Source organism: Balearica regulorum, chromosome 3 (genome assembly GCF_011004875.1).
Source record: "Balearica regulorum gibbericeps isolate bBalReg1 chromosome 3, bBalReg1.pri, whole genome shotgun sequence".
Classification (NCBI taxonomy): domain Eukaryota; kingdom Metazoa; phylum Chordata; class Aves; order Gruiformes; family Gruidae; genus Balearica; species Balearica regulorum.
This window is the reverse complement of record NC_046186.1, coordinates 105,876,602-105,889,415: the sequence shown is the minus strand read 5'-3', so window position 1 is coordinate 105,889,415 and position 12,814 is coordinate 105,876,602. Positions and strand designations below refer to the sequence as shown.

Sequence of the window (12,814 nt, the reverse complement as noted above, 5' to 3'; positions counted from 1 at the left end):
GCCAAAGCAAATGACGTTATTTTGCAGTTTCAACATTACGTTTATCTCCTACCGCCACCCTCTGGACGCGCCGTTTCGGGATGCAAAAAGCAGCACCCTGCTGCCGCAGCTGCGGCTTGCAGCCGCTGGGGAACGGTCTTGCCAGCGCGGCTCAGAGCCGCCCCCTTCCCCCTGCCTCCGCGGCTGGGAAGCGAAACTCCGCTGGGCAGGGGGAGGGAAAATGGGGGGGGGGGAACCCCAACAAAAAAGGAGGGAAAAGTAGTACAGGCCCCAGCGAGGATCGAACTCGCGACCCCTGGTTTACAAGACCAGTGCTCTAACCACTGAGCTATGGAGCCACCTATCAGTTCCACCCCTGCCGACGGCTCCTGGCCCTCTCCTTGGGCCGCCTCCCGGCGCGGTGCCGGCGCTGCCGGTCGGCTCCCGGAGCGCTGGGGAGCGCGGCGGCCGCCGCCTCCGGCCGCGGGGTTCAGCACCCCTCTTGTTGCATGAACGTAGGGCGGCGTAGAACGCGTCCTGCCTGGCGCCGGGGCCTGCCTCGCCCCGGCCTCCCCTCTCCCTCTGCCCGGGCCTTTGTCCGCGTTAGCGCTAAGCCGAGGCAAAGCAGTGGAAGCCCCACCCGGGTTTCTGACCGCCCTGCAGCGAAGGGCCGTGTAAGGCCTCGGGGCTGTCTGGGGGCTCTTCGCCTGTGGCACCCCCAGCTTAGCGCCAGGCCCCCCACGTTTCCCCCACACCGGTTTCCTCCATGGGAAGAGCTCCCTATGACGGAGCCGTGTGTGAATCCACACCCCGGCCTAGCTGGCACAGCACGCTCACCTGTGTGGCGTCACCCCAGGGGGCCTTCCCCCCTTTAGCAATGGGTGGGTGCACCTGCTCCAAATTTAGAATAAAACTGCCATTGCAGTGAGGAATATTTCAGGGACAAATGGAGGTTTACAAGAGGGTTGCTTCAAGGATTGCTGCAGTGTTCTCCAGTCCCTGGGGTGTTTAGTGGTGTCCTCCATGCTGTGCAGGATGGAGTAGTTGCTCCTCGTGCTGGGAGCTGATTCCAGGTTTTGGGAGGTAAGGCTGTACAATGTATGGTTCTGTGCAAAGTGTGTGTGGGGGAAAGTTTAAGTAGATTGTAATCAACTTGGTGTTGTAAATCTTCTCAGGTTTTGTGAAATAACTGTTGCAGGAGAAAACTGGTTTAGTTGTCTTGCAAATAAACCACAAGTCTAGGTCAATTAGGACATGAACCCAACGGCAAGATAGGCCTTGCGTAGCCTTAGTTTCTCTTTTCACTTTTACAGAGTGAGGAAGTTTGAACCTATTGAAGATTTTCTCCTTTTCTTTGCATAAAAGAGCCAGTCTGTCACATGCAGCCCTCCTCTGTGAACATTTAGGTGAAGGTGAAAAGGTAAGCTGTGGAGGGGAAATTGAGACACACTGCTCTGGAGTAATAAATCTGAGCAGTTCTGCTGCACACTGGAGTCATATTCTAGAAAAGCAGACGTGATTTGCTGAGTGCAAGTCTCAAACTGCGTGTGACCAAAAGTAAAGCTCCTTGAAATAAGAATAGACAGAAAAAAGCTGCATTAAGGAGTTAAAGACCTTTCATCCATCCCACACTCCACAAATCATGAACTAGGTCAACTTCCTTTTTTTTTTTTAAAGTTCACCTTAACTTTGAATGGATATGATCTCTGTGGACAAACTAGACCAGTTCTGGTGAACTCTGTCTTGTTTATGTAAGACACTAAAATTACTTTAAAAAATCTGCTTTTGACCTCTAATGTGGCAGCTGATAAATTCGTGAAGTTTCACATTTCTTTGATGGTTGCTTTTTTTCCTTCCCTTTGAAGATAGTGAGTCTTTATTGTTGGTAAAGCTCTTCCAAAGAGCGCTAAAATGTCTGTGGTGAGTGTTCTGCTAATGCCTCAGGGAACTGAAATATAAGCATGGCTTGTATAACCTTAAAGTAGGTAGGAGCAGAACTGTCTCAGGCTTTTCCTGCTGTAAGACAAACCTACCTTCGTCAGTCTTAACAGAGCTGAGCAGCAGGGTGAGACGTATTCTGAGAACAGAACAGCATTGAAATCAAGTTTTTTGTGGTAGCGTGGCTGCCTGTCACTGTTGGTTTTTAACTTAGGTGCAAAGTCTGTAACTGCCATGGTTGCCCTGCTTCCAGGTAGCTTTTGCTGTCTGCTTAGAGCTCACTGCAAGGTGGGCTACACTTCAAATGCTGTGTGGCAGACAGAGTCTTAGTCAGGCACCCTGGGTGGGATTCAAGATGCGTGATGGAGGTACCATGCTATCAGTAAGCCCTCTAGCTTCTCTTCGTAATAGAAATGAAGAAATGAGACGTTTCTAGGATGCAATTCATCTCACCCGAAGGTAAACCTCTAAAATAGGTCGCCTGAATCATGGTCTAGAAGTGCTTGTTTCTCAGTCAACTGCAAAGGGAGTTGATGCCAAAAATTTCAGCAGTTAAGTGAGACAGATCTCACTGGGTGTGATGGGTTTGTACCAACTAAGTTTGGCTAGTGACCAGACATGTAACCCACTGAGACCTGCCCAGGGAGGCACACCGCAGGTGCTTCACCTAACGGGCTCCTGTCTGCAAGCTGCTAACGCTGTTAGCCAGCCCACCCTCTCAGTCTTGTTTGCGCAGGAATAGCTCTAGTTTAGTTTAATACCCTTTTGCTTTGGATGTTTAAACTAGAAAAACCGTAGCTGGAAAACTCCCATCAGAGGGCCAAGATAATTTTTAGGGAGATGGCAAGATAAATCATATGTCTAATGAAGACTCTATGATTATTTCTGCAACTAGACACACAGATTTTGAAATTAAGCATTTAGGCAATAAAATACTAATCTAGTCTTCGCTTCATTGCTGTTGAAGCCACTAGGTGGAACCTAAGTACTGCGTGAAAGGATGGGGGAAATGTTTAACAGACTTCAAATGCTGAGAAGGGTGACTGTTCACCATGCAGGTTTTTAAAGAAATCTCTGTAGGACAATTTACCTTTAAAGATGTGCTAAACATGTAAAGATCCACGCTTATATATGCTCTGTAAAATTTGTGCTGATTTGCAGTAAGATTAAACTTGGGTTGTGTGTACCGCTTGCTGTATCAGGGCTTTCCCAGGTGTGCATTTTTTATCTGATTGAGTGCTGATAAAAGTGGAGGGCTAACAGCAGCTGTTCAGTGAAAGCAAGCAGGCAGGGCCTTTACAAACTGCCTCGCTGGTATAACACAACTGGCTTTTTCTTTTATATAGAAGGGTTTTGTAGGAGAGTTACTCCTAAGGTAAGCAGGAATGCTGAAGGTTACTGGGAGCAGCATGCAGAAAAGTTTCCCCTTCCTGAGGAAAGCTGTTAAGAAGGAGCAGGATTTGAAAGTTATATCCTAGACCTTCTCTACACCAAGGATAGGCATCAAGCTAGAAAACGGGGTGCATAATGTATGGATAGATGTAATTTTGCCCTCAGTGTGGACCAAAGCTATTATTAAAAAAAAATGAGTTGGTTGTTCCTGATTAGCTCTCTGACTGTCCTTAACAGCCTCACTGTACAAATATGTGTTTAACTGTGTGTAAAGCTGGTGTCAGTCTGCAGATGTCAACCGTGTTGCTGTGAATTTACATCTGTCTTGTTAAGAGCGATGAGCTAATCTCATGCATGTTCCATATGATCTTATTGCCGTATCTTACTTTCAAATGCTAACAGGAGAGGAGAACTAAAGGAATGACCCTTCAGACAGCTGGTTCATGAATTATCCCTAGAAATTCTCTTTTACTACAGTATTCTCTTTTCCTAAACTCCTTTGTCTGGCTTGCCATCCAGTTCCCTGCTGAATTCAGTTTTACTGATGTTTTGCAAGATGCAGTTCTTTGTCGCACAAACCAGCTACCAGCTTTGGGCTGTAGCGGTATGAAATAAACAGCAGCGACAGTTTTCTCTGCAGACATGGTGTGTCTCCTACCAGGTTGTCATGACTTGCCTACCTTTGTCCTCTTCACATCTGATTTTCTGTGTCCCAGGGGCAGCCTTGTGCACCTGGGATTATCTCAGCAGAAGTACAGATCAGCAAAACTGGCGTGCTTGCCTTTCCTTATCAACCTCTGTGAGAAAGGACTTGCAGCACAGCTCCAGTCTTTTTATCAAACGGGATGTTCTGGGGGTTTTAATTGTTTGACAGGTTCCGTACTGATGGTTTTGTTCCCTAAAGAAACTCTGTAGTAGCCTAAAGGTGTCAGAGTTTAATGTATTCATTTTAATTGCCAAGTGCTGATGGATTACTTTGTCTTGTACAAATGCAAGGGGTTTTTTTGAGTAAAATGTTGTTAAAATCAGGGGAATGCTTCCTGCTGAGGTTGGGGGGTGTTTGGAGCTGGTCTTTAGGGTATTTTAGGCATTGAAGGATCTCAACGTGTGGTTGAGGCCTGCCTTCTCTTCTGCACCTGAAGCTTTAAGTCCTGTTTGATTGAGATAGGCCTTAGGAAATGTCCTGTTGTTCTGCAGTTTTGACCCAATCAATCTTTTTAAAAAACATCGTTCTTCAAATTACATGGGAACAATCCACTGGTCCTTGAAACATTTGATGCAAAACACAAGCTAGACCTAGATAAAAATTAGCAAAAATAACCTGCTGTGATTTTTCCACTAACAATTACCATTTGTAATGGAGGCTGGATAAGGTGCTGTGAAGGCTGTTTCCAGGTTTGAGCTTGTGCACCACTTGCATCCCTACTCCATCCTAGCATGAGATACTGGTGTGCACCCTTCCCCTGCTCTGATACTCTGCTTTCCATAGGAAAGAAGTTCAAATGTGCAACAGATACGGTGACCTTTCAAAATTACTTTTGTAGTCTCAGTACTCTTTTGGGCAACGATTATCACATGCAAAAAAAGTTCTTGCCTTTTTAACGGTGTTTTGTGCAGCTCTGAAGAGGAGCTAGGGACTGCTGTGTCTATGAAAATTCAGTTCTGTCTTTTTTTTTTTTTTTTTTGGTCAGGTGACACAGAACACAAGAGAAATGTAAAGACAATCATATTCCATGCATCTCTCTTTGCTCATAGGCCAGGTCATGTAATGGGTGCTGCGGGGCTCATGACTCACATTTGAACATCAGTAATTTTCTGTGGCGAAGCCATCGCTATTCTTAAGTCATACTCCAGAGTAACAGTTCTGTGTCTGCCTCGTTGTGCTCTCCTGTTGTGGAACACAATACAGTTGGTTTGGTGTTTTTTTTTTTTTTTTTCTTGAAACTAACATGCATCTTACGCGCTTTTCTTTAATGTGGGGGATGCAAGCAGAAGGGATGTTTGTCTTCAGATGCTTTATGATTTGATCTTCCTGAAACAAGAAAGGAGTAATCTAATTTTGCTTGCTTCAGAGTTATTTCTCTGATCCAGATCATATTTGAAGCTATTTATTATAATAAAGTATTTCTGATAATAAGGTAGCTGGTGATCCTTAGGATCTTTGAAAAATCAAGGTGTTACCTGGTCCAAGATGAACTGGCTGCAAGTGAAAGATGTTTTCATGACAGTTGTGTAGCTTGAGAAAGAGCTAGAATATTTCTTTTTTTCCTGCCCTGGATTAAAAAGAAGTTGTGGCGATTTATGTTACTATCAAAAAGATCTCCTCCTTGTCAAAAACATTTAGGAGGCCTGCATCTTAGCCAAAGGACATAGTGTTCTTCAAAGTGCAGAAAAGGACTTGACTATGCCTGGTCTTTGTCTTGAAGACAGAGACACTCGTGGAGCCCAGCTGGGACAGAGAGAGATCACCCAACGCTTCACCTCTCTGGGACAGCATGAGGGCTTCCCCTCCTGGAGCCACCAGAGGAGAAGGATTTGCTGTCTTCCAGCGCATCGGTGAAGAAAGCGCTGTAACATCCACACATCTCGCCGTGCTCTGACCAATGAAGCTGCATTGCTGTCCTCTGGCTGTGTTCCCCCCTCCCGAATGGTGCTGAACCTACCCAGAGCTCCCCGCAGATGGAACGTGGCTGCACAGTGCTCCTCAGCCCTGCGCGTCAGCCACGCCAGCTTCTTGTCCTCGCGTGTCCCCTGTGGAAGTCCACAAGGCAGGAAACAGCTGGCCCGTAGCTGGGCAGGTGCTGATCCGTCTGTCGCAAACCATGTATGTTTATGTCTATGTATGTATATACGCCTGTACGTATGTTTGTGCTGCCAGAGTGTAGAGCAGCTGTGTTCCTCCTCTCTGGAGACACTAACCTGAAGGCCTCTGCTCAGTTGTTGGATTTCAAAAAGTGCAGGAATGCAGGACTGTCTTCGAGGCTGCTAATCCTCTCAAATTTGGCTGAAACCAGTTAGCAGATTTGAAAGTTACTTGGGAGTGGTGTTGGCAACCAGTGTGGTTACGTGAACCTTTTTCCAAGGAAAACCAAGCTAAAAACGTGCTGATCACATTTTCCAAGCGAGCTTTTAAAATTCTTCGGAAAACAGACAATTCAGGCATGAGTGTGAGGCAGAGGAACCAGGAGATCCATAGTCCCCACCCTTACTCCAGTATGGACTCCCTGTGCCCCATTTCCAGCTGTCCAGCACTTCCCTCCCAGCCTCCCAAAGGGACGGTGGATGGGTGCATTTGTAGCATGCTCTATAAATGCAAAGTCTTATTATTATCAGCGTAAAAATAGACTCGGAAGATTTCAAGTGGGCTGTAATGGAATAAAAGTGTGGCAACAGGATAGCCCAAAACTCCCTGCCTCTGGAAAAAAAAATAAAAATGAACAGGTTCATTTTTCTGTTGCTTTTTTTTTTTTTTTAGATACAGGGAAAAAAGCTTCTTAGTAGGCATCAGAATCCTTGTTTTAAATAAACTTTTTGGTGATGGTTTCTTCCAAGGATCAGTAAAGCTGTAGGTACTAAGTTCCTTTTGAAGCTCAATGGGAGGCAGGGAAATGGGAACGTGTCCTGGTGTGGCCAGCAGTGCTGTAGATGGGAGGCTGTTGTCTCAGCCACGGCCTGTTTGCGAGGGTTTGAGTATTTGGCAAGCTGCAGCTACCCAAGCAAGATATAAATGTGCGGGTCTGCTCTGGGTTTCAATTACCAGGAAAGGCAAAATAAAAAAAACCTGTCACAGCTATCAGGCACCTTCCTCAAGTGTTCATGTTCCCTCTCCTGTGAAACACATCCGAGTCCCAAAGGCAGACGGTCCGTATGGTAATCAAGGAATAAATTGTTCTTTGTTCTGGAGCTCTCTTCAGGTAGATGGAGGAAAGATGCATGTGTAATAAATAGTGCATAAATTGTGAAAAGCCCACTGTTGCTTAAGTGCTGGACATGATAACTGAACCTAGGTGATGTGTATTTTTTTCCTCCTGGGGAAAGTAAATGCATTGAAAATACGGTTTTGTTCCCAGCTCTGTTTCTGATTTTGCCATATGTTTGCTGCTAGAGACAACAGTTTGTGGGTCAAAAGTGGCTGTGTGTTGTTATTCTGCGCAGTTAATTCAGAACATCCTGCCCCTGTTTCCTCGTGTGCCTGGAGGAGAGTCGTGCTTCGAGCTCCAGGCGTTCAGACCTGTCCTCACCACCCTGGGATGGACAGCCTGGGATGTTTCTGCAGAAGATGCTCTGGAGGAGTGACTGGGAGCAGGTGTTTCAGCCCCCAGGTAGGGTTGGTGGCCCCTGGACACCGAAACAGAATGGGAATTTACTGATTCCTTTGTCTGCTTTTAGGGTTAAGCTGGATGGACTTGCATGGTCCTGCCTGCATACAGGCCTACCAGATGCTCCGTGGGTGAAATGTGTTGCTCAGCAGCTCTGCTCCTCTTTCCCAGGAGGATACATTCATCTTCCCAGTTATTGGACTGGACCAATGTATGCCACAGAACAAACTGAAATGAAAAAATGTCGGATGGAAGGTTTCTGTATACTTTCTGACTTGGGAATTTTCATGTCGTATTGTAGCTCTCCTCTGCAATCCGGTCTCTTAGTTCCCGTTGCTGGTGCAGGTTTTGAACATGGATTGCACAGGTGGCCGTAGTTCTGTGTACTCTGCTTTTGTTGTCTTCTGCTGGCAAACTGCTGAGGGTCCTATGTATGCTCTTACCAAGATATGAATACCTACAGTTTAAGGTGAACAAAAATAGCAACTAGCACATATGTACACTGCAATTTCACTCAATAAAATCTTACAATAGCTTTGTTTTAGGATAGTAAACCAGCTGAGTATCCTTTCCTCAGATCTGGTTTCTGTTAGAAACAGGCCTGAAAATGAGAAGTGAAGGGTCCTGAACGCTGGGAAGCTGCAATTATGCTCCCAGCCTTATGCTAGTAATTGGTAGAAGCCCTTTTTCCCAAAGTTGCTGCTGTAAAGCTTTCCTGAACCACATCTTGGGAAGGTTTGAAGGCCAGCTTTTGAGTGATCAGCTCCTCTTCTGACACTGTCTCCATAAGCCTGCCCACTGAGCGTGGAAAAATCTCACCTCTTTCAGCTTTTAGGCAGGTGGTACTGCTTCAGAGTATGTTTTTGCTGACAAAATACTGTCAGGTTTTCAAAGTGGTGAATAATTGGCTGTTTCCAAGTCCCTCCTTTGCTTCTGAAGCACTAAACAGTCTTCAGACCCTTGAAGCTCCCTTCTTTTGAGTAAGCTTGGTCCCACAGTTCAGCTTTGTGATTGGGTTTGTGTCTCCTTTGCTGTTTTTCCTGCTTTCAGTTGGGTTGGAAATACTGAGAGTACAGCCTTACTCAGGGTACTACTCTGTTGTCTTTGGCTTTCCCAAATGTAATGCATCATGCAGAGCTGAAAATGAATGTGAAGAGAATGAATGAAAATGTTCTGAATCTTGAGGATTTGGATTAAGTGTTGTATAAAGCTTTTGGTTTGAGGCTTGTCTCTCTTAAATTAGCTCACTGTATAGTAGTGCAGATATATCTGCCACTGAGGTCCCGGCTAGCTAATGAAGGCTAATGCAGGTGATAATACATCCTTAGATACTGGCATCCAGTCTGCACTCTAATGGCTTTGACAAATCCCCTCAAGCAGAATTGTCAAGCTGACTCCATGATCAAATGTGCCCAAAAGCCTTAAAAGCACTGCTGAGAATGACACACAGGACTGATGAGGTTAGATCGCATCTGCCTGAGGGGATAAATTGTTCTTGAGTGTAATTCACAAATCAGAACATTAGACTATTGTAATCAAACTCCAAGTGAGCCTCTCTGTAGGGCATAAATATCAGCAGCTGCTCTTCATACATGATAGATCTCTTTCAAAGCTTATACATGCCCATTAATTCTTCTCCTGATCAAAACTTATTTGAAGGATGCCTCAACCTGCCATAGGGTAGAGAAGATATCTTAAGCATCTTAATTCACTTAGGTAACCGATGCGTTAATGCTTTTTAGTGTGTTGGGAAATGCTCGTCCCAATATAACTTTGCTATTATCTGAGTAAATTTAGAAGTGACTCATTTGTAACCTCCAGCCAGGACTGGTCGAAGGGCAGTGGATTTATCGAGTCTATGATTTCTGCAGTGTGGAGTGGAACTGATTCAACCCCCATGGAAAGACTGGGTCAATACTGCTGCGTAGTCAGAAGTAGGAAGTGATCGGGGTCAGAAGTGCAAAGGCGCTTCTGCCAAATAAATTATAATCAAATCAGTCTACAAGTTATATTGGTAAATACAGGACTTATATGTCCAGTGGGATTGAAAGGAGATGATGAAGAGTTTGTATATATGAATCTGAGCCTGTTTAGATCTCAAATCAGCAAAATATTGAAGTGGTGTCACTTTCAGTGGTATTCAGAAGCATGCTGAAATGTCTGGCTCGTACCGAGTCCATAGTCCTTTTCTGTGCCTTCTAGTATGTCTTCATTGGAGAGGTGTAATGTGTTGCTGCTCTTTGGGAAGCCTTGTTTGTTGTTGTACTCGTTTTTCTTGTTTTTTTGCTTTTTTTTTTTTTTTTTAATCTCCACAGTCATTCCCATTGAGAACAGGCAGAAGAACAAGGAGTCGCTCCATTCACTGAAATACAGGCTGTAAAACAGTTGGGTCATCCACTGTGACCCATAGTATAAAACCCAGTGCGTTAAGACCACATTCGTTATCAGCAGGGCAATTCAAATATAAGATTACATGGAACACCTTTTACCTGGTGTTTGTTATGTCTTATCATGGCTTTATACTTTCTGGGCTATCAAACGTGTCTTACCTTACAAAGTAGGGAATAATTTATCAGCTTATCTATGAAAAATTTCTTCGTCTTCCAGTGAAGACATTACTGGATTGTGTTGTGGGTGTATTTATGAGGCATTCTTGTTTTCCTGGTAGCATTCCTTCTGCATGGTGGATAAGTTCTGTATCAATGTTCCAGAAAAAACACACAAAAGAAAGGATGAGATATGTCTTACCTACAGAGGACCAACCTTGGTGACCTTTCCACCAGTGCAACACTAGGCAAAAAAGTGACTGAAAATTACGCTTACCTTTTGCTTAGTTGGCTGTTCTTCTGGTGGAAGCAATTCTGGCAGTGGGATAAATCTGGCTAGTGGTGGGTTGTTGTTTTCCTGTTAAAAAAAATTTTTTTTCATTTAGTTCTACAGTTGAAGCAGAATTGCTTCAAGGTTGAAGGCATTAGTGGCTGTTAATATAGTACAAGAGATTACAATTGGGAAATTTCTCTATCAAACAGTTCTGGAAAAAAATGGTCACATCTTCAAGTAAATAAAAATTGATCCCTTCCTATTTATGGTAAATAAGTACTGTATGAAGGAAACAACACTAAAAAGAGAGATACTTCTAAAGAGTGACTCAGCTGTTGTGGTTTTATAGGACAAGTGAATGAAACTTGTTTGGATTCTTCCCAGAAAAAATATACACACTTTTAAAGTTCTCTGGAGAATAGAGAAAGCAGCAGCAGTAGTAATGCAGAAGCACTGGTTTAATCTCCAGTCCACCAGACGCTTTTGCTTTAGTGTGGAGTGCACATGGTCAGTCCTAAACCATTCTTGTGCTGCATGTACATGTTTAACACTTGGAGACCTTGAGCATGTCTATGAAGCACGAGTAGAGACCCGCCATTGTTCTTAGTGCATACAGTTGAGAAAGAAAGGCAAAGAAGCATGGGTTTGCTTGTACCCATCGCCTTAGACGTGTCCTTGGGCTGATAGTTCTCTACAAGCGGAATTCTTGGTATATGTTGTGGGATGTCTGGAAAATAGATAGTAATAAATACATCATTTTTTTTTATGGAAGATGGATAATTCAGTGCCTAAGAATGTGAGCTGGAGAATAAATCAATCCAAAGAGACTTTCTGTTCTTTGGTGTTCATTTCTCCTTTTTCTTTCCCCAGTGAATGTTCCTCAGCAGTCCCAGCAAAGGGATGTTTTTACAAATGTCTTGCTGAAGATCTCGGATCTGCTGTCTTTCCTTATGGGAATTCAGAATTGCAGACCAGAAGGTGGATCATCGCAGCTCATGTTTAAAGCAGCAAGTCAAGGTAACTTCAAGACTAAGTTGTTGATCTAGCTGAACTGATGGTCACTTGTTTTAAATCACTCTGACACGCTTAGCGAGAAGTAATAGCACATTGCTGTCTCCTCTGAACTCCTGAATTTACAGTGAGAATTGTATGACATGAATCTGAGTTTAAGCTAATCTCCAGTTACCTCTTCCATTTTTGTTTTAAGCTTGCTTGCTCTGCAGTGACCCCCTTTAGACTGCTAGTTCTATAAATCTTTGTCACAGAGGGTCACTGGGTTTGAGGGAAAGGAGAAAAAACTGTGAATGAAAAGAAGTCTAACATGCTTTCTTCACTAAATGCTGTGTCAGAGGTAGCCATGCTTGCTCCAGTCTGATTTAGGTGGTGCAGATGCCACTGCTAAATGCATAAACTAAATACAACATAGTGGGAGTTTGTTAATTAGTTTGTTTACAGAAGCACTTACAGAAACAATTTGGTTCAGCAAGAGCTAATCAATCAAACTTCAGGTGAAGAAACCCCAGAGTGACCCTTTCCACCTGACCTGCTGGGGGACAGGTTAGAAAATATTGGTAACACCAGCTATTGACTGCTGCAGTGTGCATTTAGTGTCCTGTGTTTGGGGGATGCAGGGAGGGAATGCTTTTTCCACTTTGGTTGGAATACTCCTCCTTTTATAAGTATACCTTTGCCAAGAGGAAAAAAAAAAAACAAAACTGAAAACTTGCCAGTCTAATAAATTTGAAGATTATGTAGATGAAAATCCCAAGGCTCTCGGGCCCTGACCACAGCATTGTTTAAATGAATTGGCAGAGCCCGAAAACCTTTATCTCATCCCTCTGACCTAGGATTATTCCCTTAAATGCCTTCTCCCCTTAAATGCCTTCTCCAGGCTCATTCTCCCAGTTCCCGTTTCAGCATCTCTCTTGTGGTGCCATAGAAGGAATCTCAAAGTTCATGTTCTCTTTAAGTGTAGCTTGGAAAAGGAGCATCAGTGAGACCCATATTCTTTCTGTGGACCAGGCTGGATTGATGTGTAGATGTTGTTCTGGTACACAGTACCCAAATACAGCCTCAGAGGCTGGAACGGTGTTTGCAAGAGTGTATGTCCTCCCATCTGTTTTGGATGCAGTATCATCAGTTTTACTTGTGCTGGTGGGCACTGCCTGGTGCAAGGAGTCCCAGATTCATGGTATCAGTCCTCACCAGTGGAAGGCCACAATGCTTTGTCCTTGAGGAAGCTTCTTCCTTAAGTGCTCCTTACACTTGGATGTAGCTGTCAGGCTTTAGATGATCACCTTATCTGACAGTGGCAGTTGCAGGTCCCTGTGGGTGTACCCTAGATTCTGGGTGCTCCAGTGACAGGC

General features: G+C 44.3%; 1 long non-coding RNA gene and 1 other non-coding gene across 3 annotated transcripts in view; one reads left to right on the top strand and one right to left on the bottom strand.

The window, feature by feature from the left end:
- Positions 1 to 265: 265 nt before the first annotated feature.
- Positions 266 to 338, bottom strand: TRNAT-UGU (transfer RNA threonine (anticodon UGU)). Its single transcript has one exon. It is a non-coding gene; the product is annotated as a tRNA-Thr (tRNA).
- Positions 339 to 419: 81 nt separating this feature from the next.
- The window catches only part of LOC142601117 (uncharacterized), a 41,006-nt gene continuing 28,611 nt past the window's right edge, over positions 420 to 12,814 (top strand). For both annotated transcript variants that reach the window (XR_012834719.1, XR_012834718.1), the window contains exons 1-2: positions 420 to 1,062; positions 11,319 to 11,465. This is a non-coding gene — a long non-coding RNA (uncharacterized LOC142601117). The remainder of the gene's footprint in view (positions 1,063 to 11,318; positions 11,466 to 12,814) is intronic.